This window comes from Suricata suricatta, chromosome 6 (genome assembly GCF_006229205.1).
Source record: "Suricata suricatta isolate VVHF042 chromosome 6, meerkat_22Aug2017_6uvM2_HiC, whole genome shotgun sequence".
Taxonomy (NCBI): domain Eukaryota; kingdom Metazoa; phylum Chordata; class Mammalia; order Carnivora; family Herpestidae; genus Suricata; species Suricata suricatta.
The window spans coordinates 78848103-78860477 of record NC_043705.1 but is presented as its reverse complement, the minus strand read 5'-3'; the positions used below and the strand labels follow the sequence as shown (position 1 = coordinate 78860477).

At 35.6% G+C, this 12375-nt stretch overlaps 1 long non-coding RNA gene across 1 annotated transcript in view; it reads right to left on the bottom strand.

The window, feature by feature from the left end:
* Positions 1 to 2871: 2871 nt before the first annotated feature.
* Positions 2872 to 12375, bottom strand: part of LOC115294895 — a 94394-nt gene continuing 84890 nt past the window's right edge. Inside the window, exon 4 of the long non-coding RNA XR_003910212.1 lies at positions 2872 to 2930. This is a non-coding gene — a long non-coding RNA (uncharacterized LOC115294895). The remainder of the gene's footprint in view (positions 2931 to 12375) is intronic.

The window sequence follows — 12375 nt, the reverse complement described above, 5'->3', positions numbered from 1 at the left end:
CTTTTGGTTTTATAGCTGCCGTCAAGTTGAAAGACCCGAGAGGAGAGTGCCTTTCTAGTGCTTTATCTAGAGTTTGACAAGGAGCAGTCATACTCAGTCACATGGAACACAGATATTTTTTTCATTGATTTTAATATAAACGACTGCTATTTTTCAGATATAGTCTCTAAGCTGAACAATTTATTTTTTAAAGAATAGCATCTTTCTGTCTCTTCAATTAAGAATGTGTGGGATAAAAGTGAATCATATGTGGATTAGCTTTTCACACTCTCTCAGGGTCTTAAATGTGAAATAACCATTTCCATTATGATTAGGCTGGTATTCCCTCTCTACGAATGTATTATATGCACCCTCGGCTTGAAAATGATACTTTTAACAATGGACTTTTGTATGCCTTTTTGGTCTAGCTTTTCTGCTTTTAGTTCCTAGGCCTCTCTAACCCCAATGACAAAGGAGCGCAGAGAAGTGTGGGGACGACAGTGAAGACAGCTTTGGAAAACTCATCTCACATGACGGGCTCTTTTCTCTTGCTCTAAAGATGCTAGCAAATCTCTCTTGCACACAGTCAGAGCCAGAGCATTCTCTGGCCCCTGCCCCAGCAACTTGCTGCCACCTCACATGGTCTGGGGATATTATGAGCAGTAACTCCAGGTTTAGGCTTAACTTCAATATTCCCCAATATAATTTTTGGTTTTTTTTGTTCCTTTGCTCTTGCTTGTCTAATTTTAGTCCGTGGACTTTCCTATCCTACCTGAAATGTCTTACTGCTTCCTCTGGATTTGTGATGTTTCTCTCACCCAATCACTTTTTTTTTTTTTCCACCCAATCACTTTTTGATGCAAGATGTTTCCAACCATGTGGCCTTAAGAAAAAAATATAAAATCAGAATTAAGACATCCAGAGAAAGAAGTTTCCTGCAGAGACATGTGTTCCTGTCTCTTTCTTTCTCACCATGAGTTGTGTGGGGAGACTGATATTGTAGATGCAATATCTGTATTTTTAAGGGAAGCCTTTTAATAACAAGGGTTCTGAAGACTTTTGGGAACCATTGTTGGGAAGAGGATCTGGCCAGTAAGTGTTAGATGGGCAGGAAACACAACGACACACCAAACGTGACCCCTACTCTTTCATGGTTACTCAGTGGCAGTTTTTATTTATTTTAATATAGTTATAAATATTATTTTGATAAAAATTCCCCACTATTTCTTTAAGAAATAAGAGTAGATAAATTACAAAATGAAATGTCAGGAAATAGTAACTTGAAAGGGGTCCAAAGGCACAAAATTTTAGTTATAAATTAAATACGCCATAGGGAAATAATGTACAGCATGGTGACTATAGTTAATAATAACTGTACTGCATATTTGAAAGTTGCTAAGAAAGGAAACTTAAAAGTTCTCATCACAAGAAAAAAATTTTGTGACTATGTAATGTAACAGATGTTAACTAGATTTCAGGTGGTGATCATTTTGTAATGTACACAAATATGGAATCATGTTGGACACCTGAAACAAACGTAATGTTATATGGCAATTACAACTCAATTCAAAAAGAAAATAGTAGTACCTCTATTTGTTGAGGACACTTTTATTTAAAATTTGTCTTAATGTTTATTTGTTTTTGAGAGAGAGAGGGGCAGAGTATGAGCAGGGGAGGGGCAGAGAGAGAGGGAGACACAGAACTTAAAGTGGGCTCCAGGCTCTGCACTGTCAGCCCAGAGCCCAATGTAGGGCTTGAACTCATTAACTGTGAGATCATGACTGAGCCGAAGTCAGACACTTAAATGGTTGAGCTACCCAGGCTCACCTAGGACACTTGTTTTAAAAAGAAAACCGTGTTCGATATAATTATTTTGGAAAACATCTCAAATGACCTCCAATCACCAAGGTCATTGGATTTGGTTTGCATCTTATTTGGATTTAACTCATGTTAACCACTGCCATTGACTCAAAATTCTCATTCTTTACCTTTCAAGATGTTATTTTGTCCTATGTTCTTCCTTTCTGATTGCTTTTTATTTCTTTTTACTCTGATATCTATTACTAAGAGGACAATGATTACTGCTAATATTGGCTCCTGTTTATTGAGCACTTCCCACCACTGTGAAGATACTCTACAACCTTATGAGGAAAGTATTATATTACTTGAAAAATGACAAAACTGTATTATTGACAATGTGAATAACTTAACAAAGGCCATACGGGTGGTGAGTGACACGTTAGCACTCAGGTCTGTATGACTTTGCAAGTTCACCTTCTTAACCAGCATGCCACAATAAGGTGTCTGCCACTTCAGCGGCAGCCGGCCTGGTAATTAATGGGGTTCTCTGAGGGTCTCGTCTAGCCTTTCTTATTTTCTTAGGCTACATTTTCCCTAGGTAATTTCATGTGTTCAGTGATTTTAACTCTTTCCCAAATATTGCTGGCTTCCATATCTACATTTTTACCAGAATTATCATATGCACTCTGTGCCAGTTTTCTTGCCCACTGGACACATCCATCCAGATGTTCCCAAAACGTAAAAAAACTCTCCAGGAGTTTAAAATCCTGTCTTTAAAATTCACTACTCTTTCTGAATCTCTCAATTAGAAGAGTAGCAATCATGTTTATTTAAGTTGATTCCTTCATTTTCCCCTTCCATTCCCTTGAGTCCAATAGATTACCAAATCCTATAAATGCTTCTTACTCTTTCCTATTATATATTATCTAGCTCTCCCACCCACATTCGCTTTTCTGACTCTGGTTCTCTTTATTGCAAGACTGGTCTTCTTAATAGTTTTTTGTTTGTAAGTGTATTCCACACCCGCCATGAGGTTCGAACTTACCACCCCAAGATCAAGAGTTGCATGCTCTAAAGACTGAGCCAGCCAGGTAGCTTTTCTTAATAGTTTTAGTGCTATGTATGATGCAATGTATAATATTGTAGAAAATCTGGAAAATGAAAAAATCAAAGAGAAAAAATTTGAAATTATTTATAACCTTGTTATACAAAGAAAATTACTATGCATATTCGGTTCTTCTAGCACTTACTGTTGTTGCACATTAAAAATATAGGTTCCTACTTTATATACTAGTATATAATCTTCTTTTACTTAATGTCATTAAGTTTTCCTCAAAATATTTTTCTTCTGTATGATAACTAATGTCTGTTTGAGATTTCAATATAAGGTTGTTACATAATTTTTTTAATGTTTTTATTTATTTTTGATACAGAGAGAGACAGAGCATGAGAGGGGGAGGGGCAGAGAGAGAAGGAGACACAGAACCGGAAGCAGGCTCCAGGCTCTGAGCTAGCTGTCAGCACAGAGCCTGACGCAGGGCTCGAACCCAGGAATGTGAGATCTGACCTGGGCCGAAGTGGGAGGCTTAACCGACTGAGCCACCCAGGTGCCCCAGTTGTTACATAATTTGATTAGTCTTCTATTGTCAGATAGAGAAAATGTTGATGCATGTTTTTTACTGTCTTTTTAGGATATATCTGCTAAGTGATTAGCATGTTTATGCTTTTTAAAAAATATATTCTTCAAATGTTCTTATTTTAATGTTTATTTACTTTGAGAGAGACAGACAGAAAGAGCATGAGCGTGAGTTGGGGAGAGGTAGGGAGATGTGAAGAGAGAGAATCCCTAGCAGGCTCTACACTATCAGTACAGAACCTGATGTTGGGCTTGATCTCACCAACCGTGAGATCTTGACCTGAGCCAAAATCGAGAGTCAGACACTTAACTGACTGAACCACCTAGGATCCCCAAATAAAATATATTCTTATAATAAAAGCAATAGACTTTGATTCTGGATAAATCCGAGAATACATATTAGTAAAAAAAATACAATTTTTTTAATGTTTATTTATTTTGAGTGAGAGTATGTGTGAGAGAGTGGGGGAAGGGTAGAGAGAGAGGGAGACAGAGAATCTCAAGCAGGCTCTGCACTGTCAGCACAGAGTGTGATGTGGGGCTTGAACTCAGTGAGATTATAACCTCACCCAAGCATCCCAAGAATACAATTCTTATTATCACATTGTCCAAGAAAAACAATTTATGTTTGGCACAACTAATTTTATAAATTTTTTATCTGTATATATCACAAATGACATCGTTCTGTATATATTGTTTTTAAAATTCTTTTTTAATTCTCTATATAACTTCATGCAAGAAATATTAGTTTATAGGATGATTTGTAATGACTAAAGAGCATATAATTATGTAGCCTTTCTCTAATAAATTACCTAGTGCTGAACATTAAGGATGTTTGCAAATTCAAATTGCTGTAATAACATTGTTAATACCCAGATCTTTGCAGATATATTTGTGCTAATTCTCTTTATTATTTCTTTAACATAATTTCTGTACTTGGAGTCACTGAGTCAAAAGATTAAAATATTTTTAAGACTTTTGATAAATATTTTCAATTTTACCTCCAAAATACTTTGAATAATTTATCTCAGCAGTATGAGGGAGTATTTTTCTGCTCTGTAACAAAACTGACTTATTTTCTTTCAAATTTTCCTTTTTTAACCAAATGCATTTAAAAAAAATTTCCAGGGGCAGCTGGGTGGCTCAGTTGATTAAGTGTTCAACTTTAGCTCAGGTCATGATCTCACAGTTCATGGGTTCAAGCCCCATGTTGGGCTCTGTGCTGACAGCTCAGAGCCTGGCCTGCCTCAGATTCTGTGTCTCCTCTCTCTGCTCCTCCCCCACTCACACTCTCTCTTTCAAAAATAAATAAATATCAAGAAATTATAAAAACAATTTTGTAATTTAAAATTTGAATTTATTTCTTACTAATTCAGTCAAACATTTTCCACATGGAAATTAGCTAACAGTACTTTTTCTTTTGTTCTAATGGGTTGTATTTATCCTTTAAAAGTTGTGTTTGAAAGTGCTTTTTAAAAATGAAATGAGTGCTATTTAAAATACATATTACATATAATTTTTTCGTGTTTATCTTTCAGGACATGCTACCTCAAAATATGATATATTGGTATGTTGGATATTATAAGCTTAAGGAGTTTGAGAAAATGGCAGAAGCAGGAAGGATGTTCTGACCTTTCCTCATCTCTCTCCCTTGAAACAGGTATTAAACCTCCAAGTGAGAGATGCCTCCTTTTTCCTTGTCTTGGAAGATAAGAGATACCTAGAAGAACCCTAACCAACAGCCTTGCTGTTTCCCTCATATTCCTTAAGCTGTCATGTTTCTATATGACTGCCTATTCTTCATCAAAACTAGCCTAAAATACTCAGGGATAACTGTGTCTTTGGTCTTCATTTTCTTACAAAAAGTCATATGTCATGTAAAACTTATACAGAGTAAATGTGTTTGCCTTTTTGTTAATCTTTCTTTGTCATTTTATCTACCCAGTCATGACCCTTAGAGGGTAGAGAAAACTTTTCCCACCATATAGTCTCAAGTTTCTTAATTTTCTAGATGTCTTTGATAATGTAGATTAATTACAAATATTATCAGTTAAATCAATCTATTTTCAGTTTGCTTTTTCCTTTGTTTATCCATAATGTCTATTTCCTCCAAACCAAATAAATAAATGTTCACATTTCCCCTTTTTACTTTTTACCTTTATGGTTTAAAATGTATAAAATATTCATAAAAGTGTTATAAGAATGCAAAAAATAGTGAAGACCTTGATGTTATACCCTATTTACAAGCTAACAAGTTATCCCATCCTAGTTTCATGGATGTTGGCAGATCTCTGGGTCAGAGATGAAGAACAAGGTATTGCTCAAAGCAACAGTAGTCAGGGTAGCAGCATTGTTTTTGTGCCAGGCAGGTGACCTTTGATGTCCCTAGGGTAACACAGAGGGAGATGATACCTATCTATGCTATTGGTTGTATTGCAGGAAAAGAAATCTGAGTGTAGGGAATATGAGTCTTTTATGATGGGTAGTAAGTGAGCTTGACCCTCACTGTGAATGGAGACATATCTTCCCTGGCAGTAAGCAAAGCTGCCCTCCATAGGGGAGATTCTACTTATAGTCCAAGGCTATTTGTTATACAAACATCTTTGAAAGGATTGTTTGGAACAAAGGTCAGCCAATAACTTGCTTGAAAGATTAGCTGACATATGAGTGACCAAAGGAAGATTGTCTCCGTTTGAAAGAAAATGTGTTAATAATCAACAGCTACATAATGGGTTATAATGAAAAACAAAATCTGTTCTACCACTTTTGTCTCCAGATCCTCATCTTCGAACAGAACCACTGTGGTCATTTCTGTTAACTTTAGTTTTTCTCATAGTTACTTCCATATTGCTGAATAGTATCATTACGTGGTGTATTGTCAGTAACAAACTGACAAATCCTAATTGATTAAAAAATCAATTTTTCCTGTCTAATATTTTCATGCCTTTTGTTTCTTTTCATTGTCTTATTGCAATAACTATGACCTCTACTACAATGTTAAGCAGATGTGGCCTGAATGCATACTTTGTTCTGTCCTCAAATGAAGGATGGAAATATTCAAGATATAAACTTGAATATGAAGCTAACTGCAGCTAATTGGTGTCAAGGTTGTCAAATGTTTTTTCTGCATCTGTAGAGATGATAGTGTGATTGCTTTCCTTTATTATTATTATTATTTTAAAGTGTATTTCTTTATTTTGAAAGAGAGAGGGAGAGCACACATGAGCAGGGGAGGAGCAGAGAGAGAGAGGAAGAGTGAGAAATCCCAGCAGGCTCCATGCTGTCAGTGCGAGCCGGACATGGGGCTTTATCCCACAGACTGTGAGATCCTGACCTGAGCCAAAATCAAGAGTCGGATGCTTAACCAACTGAGGCACCCAGAAACCCCTTTATCATTTTTTAAAATAATGGTGAATTACATTGATTTTCAAATGTTGAACCAATGTTCATTCGAGGGGCAAATCTCACTGTCTTATTATATTATCATTTATCTATTTCTGGATTGATTTTCTAAACCATTGCTGAGCATTTAACTTTCTTGTAATATATACATTAGCTGTTGATATCAGGACTAGAACATGTTGAGAATTATTTATTTTTATAGTTCTTTGATTATTCTTAATAAATTTTTGATAGACATTATCAATAAAATTATTTGGGCTTGAAGTTTTCTTTTAGGAAAGTTTTTTAAATTATTAATTGAATTTCTTTAATTAGTACAAGGATATTCATACTTTTTAATTTTTTTTGATGTCAGTTTGGTAAATTGTTTCTAGCAGAACATAATCTATTTCATCTAAGTTTCTAATTTAATTTGCATGAAACTATAACATCTCATTATTATTCATTCATTTTAGTACTGGCAATTTGGGTTTTTTTCTGTTCTTTTCCTCTTGTTTATGTTTAGCTATATCATGTGGCTTGTTTTTCTCTCTTCATGTGCATGCGAGCTTATTTTCAGAATATTTTCCACCTTTGTTAGTTTTGTCAGATTTAGCAAATGCTGAACCAAATGCCCAGTTAAAGTAGAAGTATGTCACAAATAAATTTGTCTTTTATCTTGGTTTTCTGTTTTAACATGCAATATTTAGAATATATTTACCCATTGTTTATTTAAAATCCACATATAAGTAGGCATGCTGTATTTTTTCTGGTGAACATGTAGAGCTTTCTGGTGAGGCTAGTGTGTAAGGGTGGCCTTACAGAGAAATTTTTTTATTGGATACTGATGGAGATTTATGGGATTTAAAATTCCCAATCAAGTTTTTATCTTAATTTCTTATGTTGGGTCTCCTGGGCCGTGTAAATCCCACAGTCACATTTGGCTTTTCTTTGGGTTATATTTCTTAGAGGTTTTGTTTGTTTTACTTTCCACATATGGCTTTGCCAACTTCCTGAACATTTTCCCTAAGTTGCTCAATACAGTACTATGCTCTGTATATGGTATTTATTTATTTAAAAAATTTTGTTAATGTTTTATTTATTTTTGATACAGAGAGAGACAGAGCATGAGAGGGGGAGGGGCAGAGAGAGAGAGAAGGAGACACAGAACCGGAAGCAGGCTCCAGGCTCTGAGCTAGCTGTGAGCACAGAACCTGACGCGGGGCTCGAACCCAGGAATGTGAGATCTGACCTGAGCCGAAGTGGGAGGCTTAACCGATTGAGCCACCCAGGTGCTCCTATATATGGTATTTAATCACAGCAGCTTGATACACGCTTCTGCAGTCTATTTCTCCTGTCCCTTGATTGGGTGTTGGAGCTCCAGATACCAGTGCTCAGCCTATAGTCTGTGTGGATAGTCTGTGTGGAGACTCACTTAGACTCCTGTGGCATCATCACATAATACATCTTCTACCTTATTTCTCTTTTCATTTTTGACTCCTGGGTATTTACCTTTACTTCTTTCAAAGGTTTCTTTTCTATTAAGCATTTCTTTTCTATAATCTTTTAAATGTTTATTTATTTTTGAGAGAATGAGAGATCAGGGGAGGGGCAGTGAGAGAATGAGACACAGGATCTAAAGCAGGATCCCGGCTCTGAGCTGTCAGCACAGAGTCTGATCTGGGGCTTGAAATCAAGGACTGTGAGATCATGACCTGAGCCAAAGTTGGACCCTTAACCAACTAAGCCACCCACGCGCCTCTTCTATTAAGCTTTTCTATTTATTTAGTAGAGGAAAAACCACATCAATGTCAGACTACTATATGTTCTGGTATTTTTTTTTCTAAGCTTTGGTTTTATCATTATTATTAGATATAATAAAAGTACTTTCCTTATAAAGTTGTGAATATTAACAGGATAATTCATACAGGGGAGTCATACAATATATTGCCTGGCACAAACAATGTTAACTGATATATTAATAGGATTTCTCTTACACTCTTAAATTTCCTTCTATTCAATTCAATTTTATCTTTCAATACCTTTTGCAATTTTTAATTCTGCTTGTCATCATTAGTTTTCTTATCCTATTACCACATTTCATTCAGTTTTGTTCAAAAAATTCCTTTGCCCTTCAGCTAGTTGTTGTTGGGAGCTATCTGAACTTACTAGTAGAGTGAAAATTTCTGGTGAGGGTACGGCAAGTTTGCATGGTCTCTTGCCCCCTGATAGCTCCCAAAATCTACCCTCTTGAAACTTTCATTTCTGCTTGGGCACCAAACCTCAGAGTGCTTTGCTGATTAAGTGTCAGGAGCGGCCTGTCCCCCTGCCCTGTCCCTGAGCGTGATTGCACCTGGTCAGGGAGAACATGAGTAAACTAGATACACCCTAATGCAACATATAATTTTTCCCTAAGCAATTAACTGATAACTGACTACCTTCTGGGCCTGTACGCCTTTGTAAAAGTCACTACTGCTATTAAAATGTATCAATCATCTTTGGGATTGTGAGAGTAGGCATTATGTCTCCTGAGAACCTGTTTTTCTGGGAACTTTCTTTTAGAGTTATAAACAGTCTAATGACCCTTGCTCATATAAAACTGACCTTTACCAAACAATGCTCTTTGCCTCTTGGTTAAAGGTCTCTTCCTTAAGGCTAGCCCTGAGGTTTTGTAAAATTACCGATGACACCATGAGTGCCTGTAGCTAAGTTTTTTATGACAATCATTACTACTAGAATTGTAACTTCTGCAGAACTCATGTCCTGGAAAATTGTAAAACTTATCCATGAGAAATCATTTACTGCTCTTTCTGGTCCTTGTGCCTTTTGCCATAAATCAAGCTTGAGAACCAGACAGGGCAGAGATGCCTGCCAGAAGAGTGGAGATGCCTGCCAGAAGGGCAAAGACACCTACCAGAGATGCCTGGTGACCAGAAAGAAACTTGAGGCTCTCTCACTCTTTCTCACCCACACTGTCCATCCTTTAGGGGAACCCTGGACCTGCTGGAGCTGGACTCCAGCAAGCTGTCTTTTTATATTTTATAGTTTGTCTTTGTTCCAGAGAGCAAATACTTTCTTGAATTCAAAAGAGCATGAGCAGATGCTATCTGAATTTTTCTTCCTTAGTAAATATATTCTAAAAGGGGATTCTCTTTCTTTTTACTGCTATACTTTCTCCTTTTTTCTCTATGATTCTTATTCGTTATAAAATTTTCACTCATCTGTGGGTGGATATAATCTCTCTTTATTTATTCTTGTTTTTGGAAGAGTGCATCCATGGCTGGTAAATGCACCAAAAGAGAATGTCTGGATTCTTTTAGGATCACTGTAGTGTCCCCCAGAACCTTGTTAGAATGACCTCAGATATTCATCGAACTGTTCACCAGTTCTACGACTTAGCAACATCTGGAGAGAATATGGGTTCCCTCAGAAGAATACATTTGCCTCTCTGTTTGAGCTTCTTTCCTAATCATTGAAGGCCTGTAGCTGTATATTCATAGTCAGTTTTCTGTGGGCTTGATTTTCTTTCTAGGCTTCTGTTTTTTGCAACACCAATAAAAAGCTCCACTATGTAGTTGCCTCTACCTATCTGCTTAGGAAAACTTGGCTGCACTGCTTTCCCCTTCAAAAAATGGGAGACATTGTGTGTTCAAAGTTAACAAAGAGAATTTATTAGACTTCCATGAAGAGTAGACCACACAACTAGGCATTAAGTAAAGAAAATACATGTTTTTCTATGTGTTATATGCTTTCATTTCATTAATGTGTTAAGACAAGTTGATTGATGTAAATGTTAACATATGCCACATTTTTTATAGTGTCTACCAACTTGTCTCATCCTATTTGCTTTGACTTTTTATCTATCTAGCTCATAAAACGAAAAGTATCCACAGAACAGGAAAAAAAGGGCTGACAGCATGTTAATCACAATGCTATGACTTCCTACTATCTCACGTCAATTCCCATGTGGGAGTCTTCAGTCTTTAATTTCCCAAGTAACAGTTTAGATAGATAAATACTGTGCTCTTCTTTCGGCACCTTCTTATATATTTCTTGATTTAAATTAAATTTTTCTCCTCTCTGTCACTTTTTCTAGACATATGTTAAATCATTCCATTAAAGGAAACTAATGCCATTATTTAAACATTTTAAAATTACGTTTAAATCAATCCAATATCTGAATTGCATCAATTTTATCTCACTACTTTGATCATGCCAAATAATACTGTTAATGATAGAGCTAGGGAACTAGAGATATAGAAAGGTTTCACTTCTAAAACTGACACATTTTCTTCACTGAAATTTATTTTTAAGATATCTTGATGTCAATTTAACAACTAAAACTATGTAGAATTTTGAAATATACAGAATATCACAAAGAATAAATTTCCATCCATAATTCTAAAACCATAGGTTGTCATCTTCATATAGCAATTTCACCTATTTCCCCATGAACAGGGACAAATTTATATTTTAGCAGAATATTAGAGAATCATATAACATTTTAACATAACTTGGTTATTACACTATAATAAGATACTACCAATATTTTCTATGTCATCGAGTATTTCTTTTTTGATATTATTTTAAATGGAGGCATGGTATTTCATTTAACTAATTCCATATTGAGGATATTTTAGGCTCTCTCCATATTTCCCCCCCCATTTTAATGAAACTGTCATGGACATTGTTTTCTAGACACAGATGTTATTCTTTCTTAGGGTAAATTTCTCAGGATGGAATTGCTGGATCAACGATGTACACATATAAGACTTTTTGTATACACTGTTTCATTTCCCTACTGGAAGGGTACATTGGCCTCTATTCCTACCAGCAGCCTAGTGCTAATTTTTAAAAGTACACTGTGATCTTCTCAATGTAGACAATGATGCTAAAGAATTTAGAGCTGCTCTTTGGTAAATTCACAAAGAAATATCTGAGTTGGATAAGAAGAAATTCCTGTTTCCAACCATATTTTCATTCCTAGTAAGAATGGAGAGCATTGATATAGGGAAGTCATAATATATTGCCTGGCACAAACAATGTAACTGATAGGGTAACTTAATAGGGTTTCTCTTACCCTCTTAAGTTTTCTTCTATTCAATTTTCTCTTTCAATACCTTTTGCAATTTTTAATTCTGCTTGGCATCATTAGTTTTCTTATTCTATTACCACATTTCATTCAGTTTTGTTCAAAAAATTCCTTTGCCCTTCAGCTAGTTGTCTTTTTATATTTTATAGTTTGTCTTTGTTTCATAGAGCAAATATTTTCTTGAATTTAAAAAAGCATGAACAAATGCTATTTTATTTCATTTTTCCTGCTTTGAGTACCTCACAGCACTTGTGTTTGGGAGATATACAGAATCATATGTTATTGCCCCTTCCCTTATAAGCTAAATTAGCCAAATAAATATATACATGCAATATGCTAGACAAAAATGTACCTCAATAATATTTGATTAAAGTCTAATTTCTTTTCTTTTTAATAATGTTTTAAAATGTTTATTTTTTGAGAGAGACAGAGACAGAGAGTGAGCAGGGGAGGGGCAGGGAGAGAGGGAGACATAGAATCCAAAGCA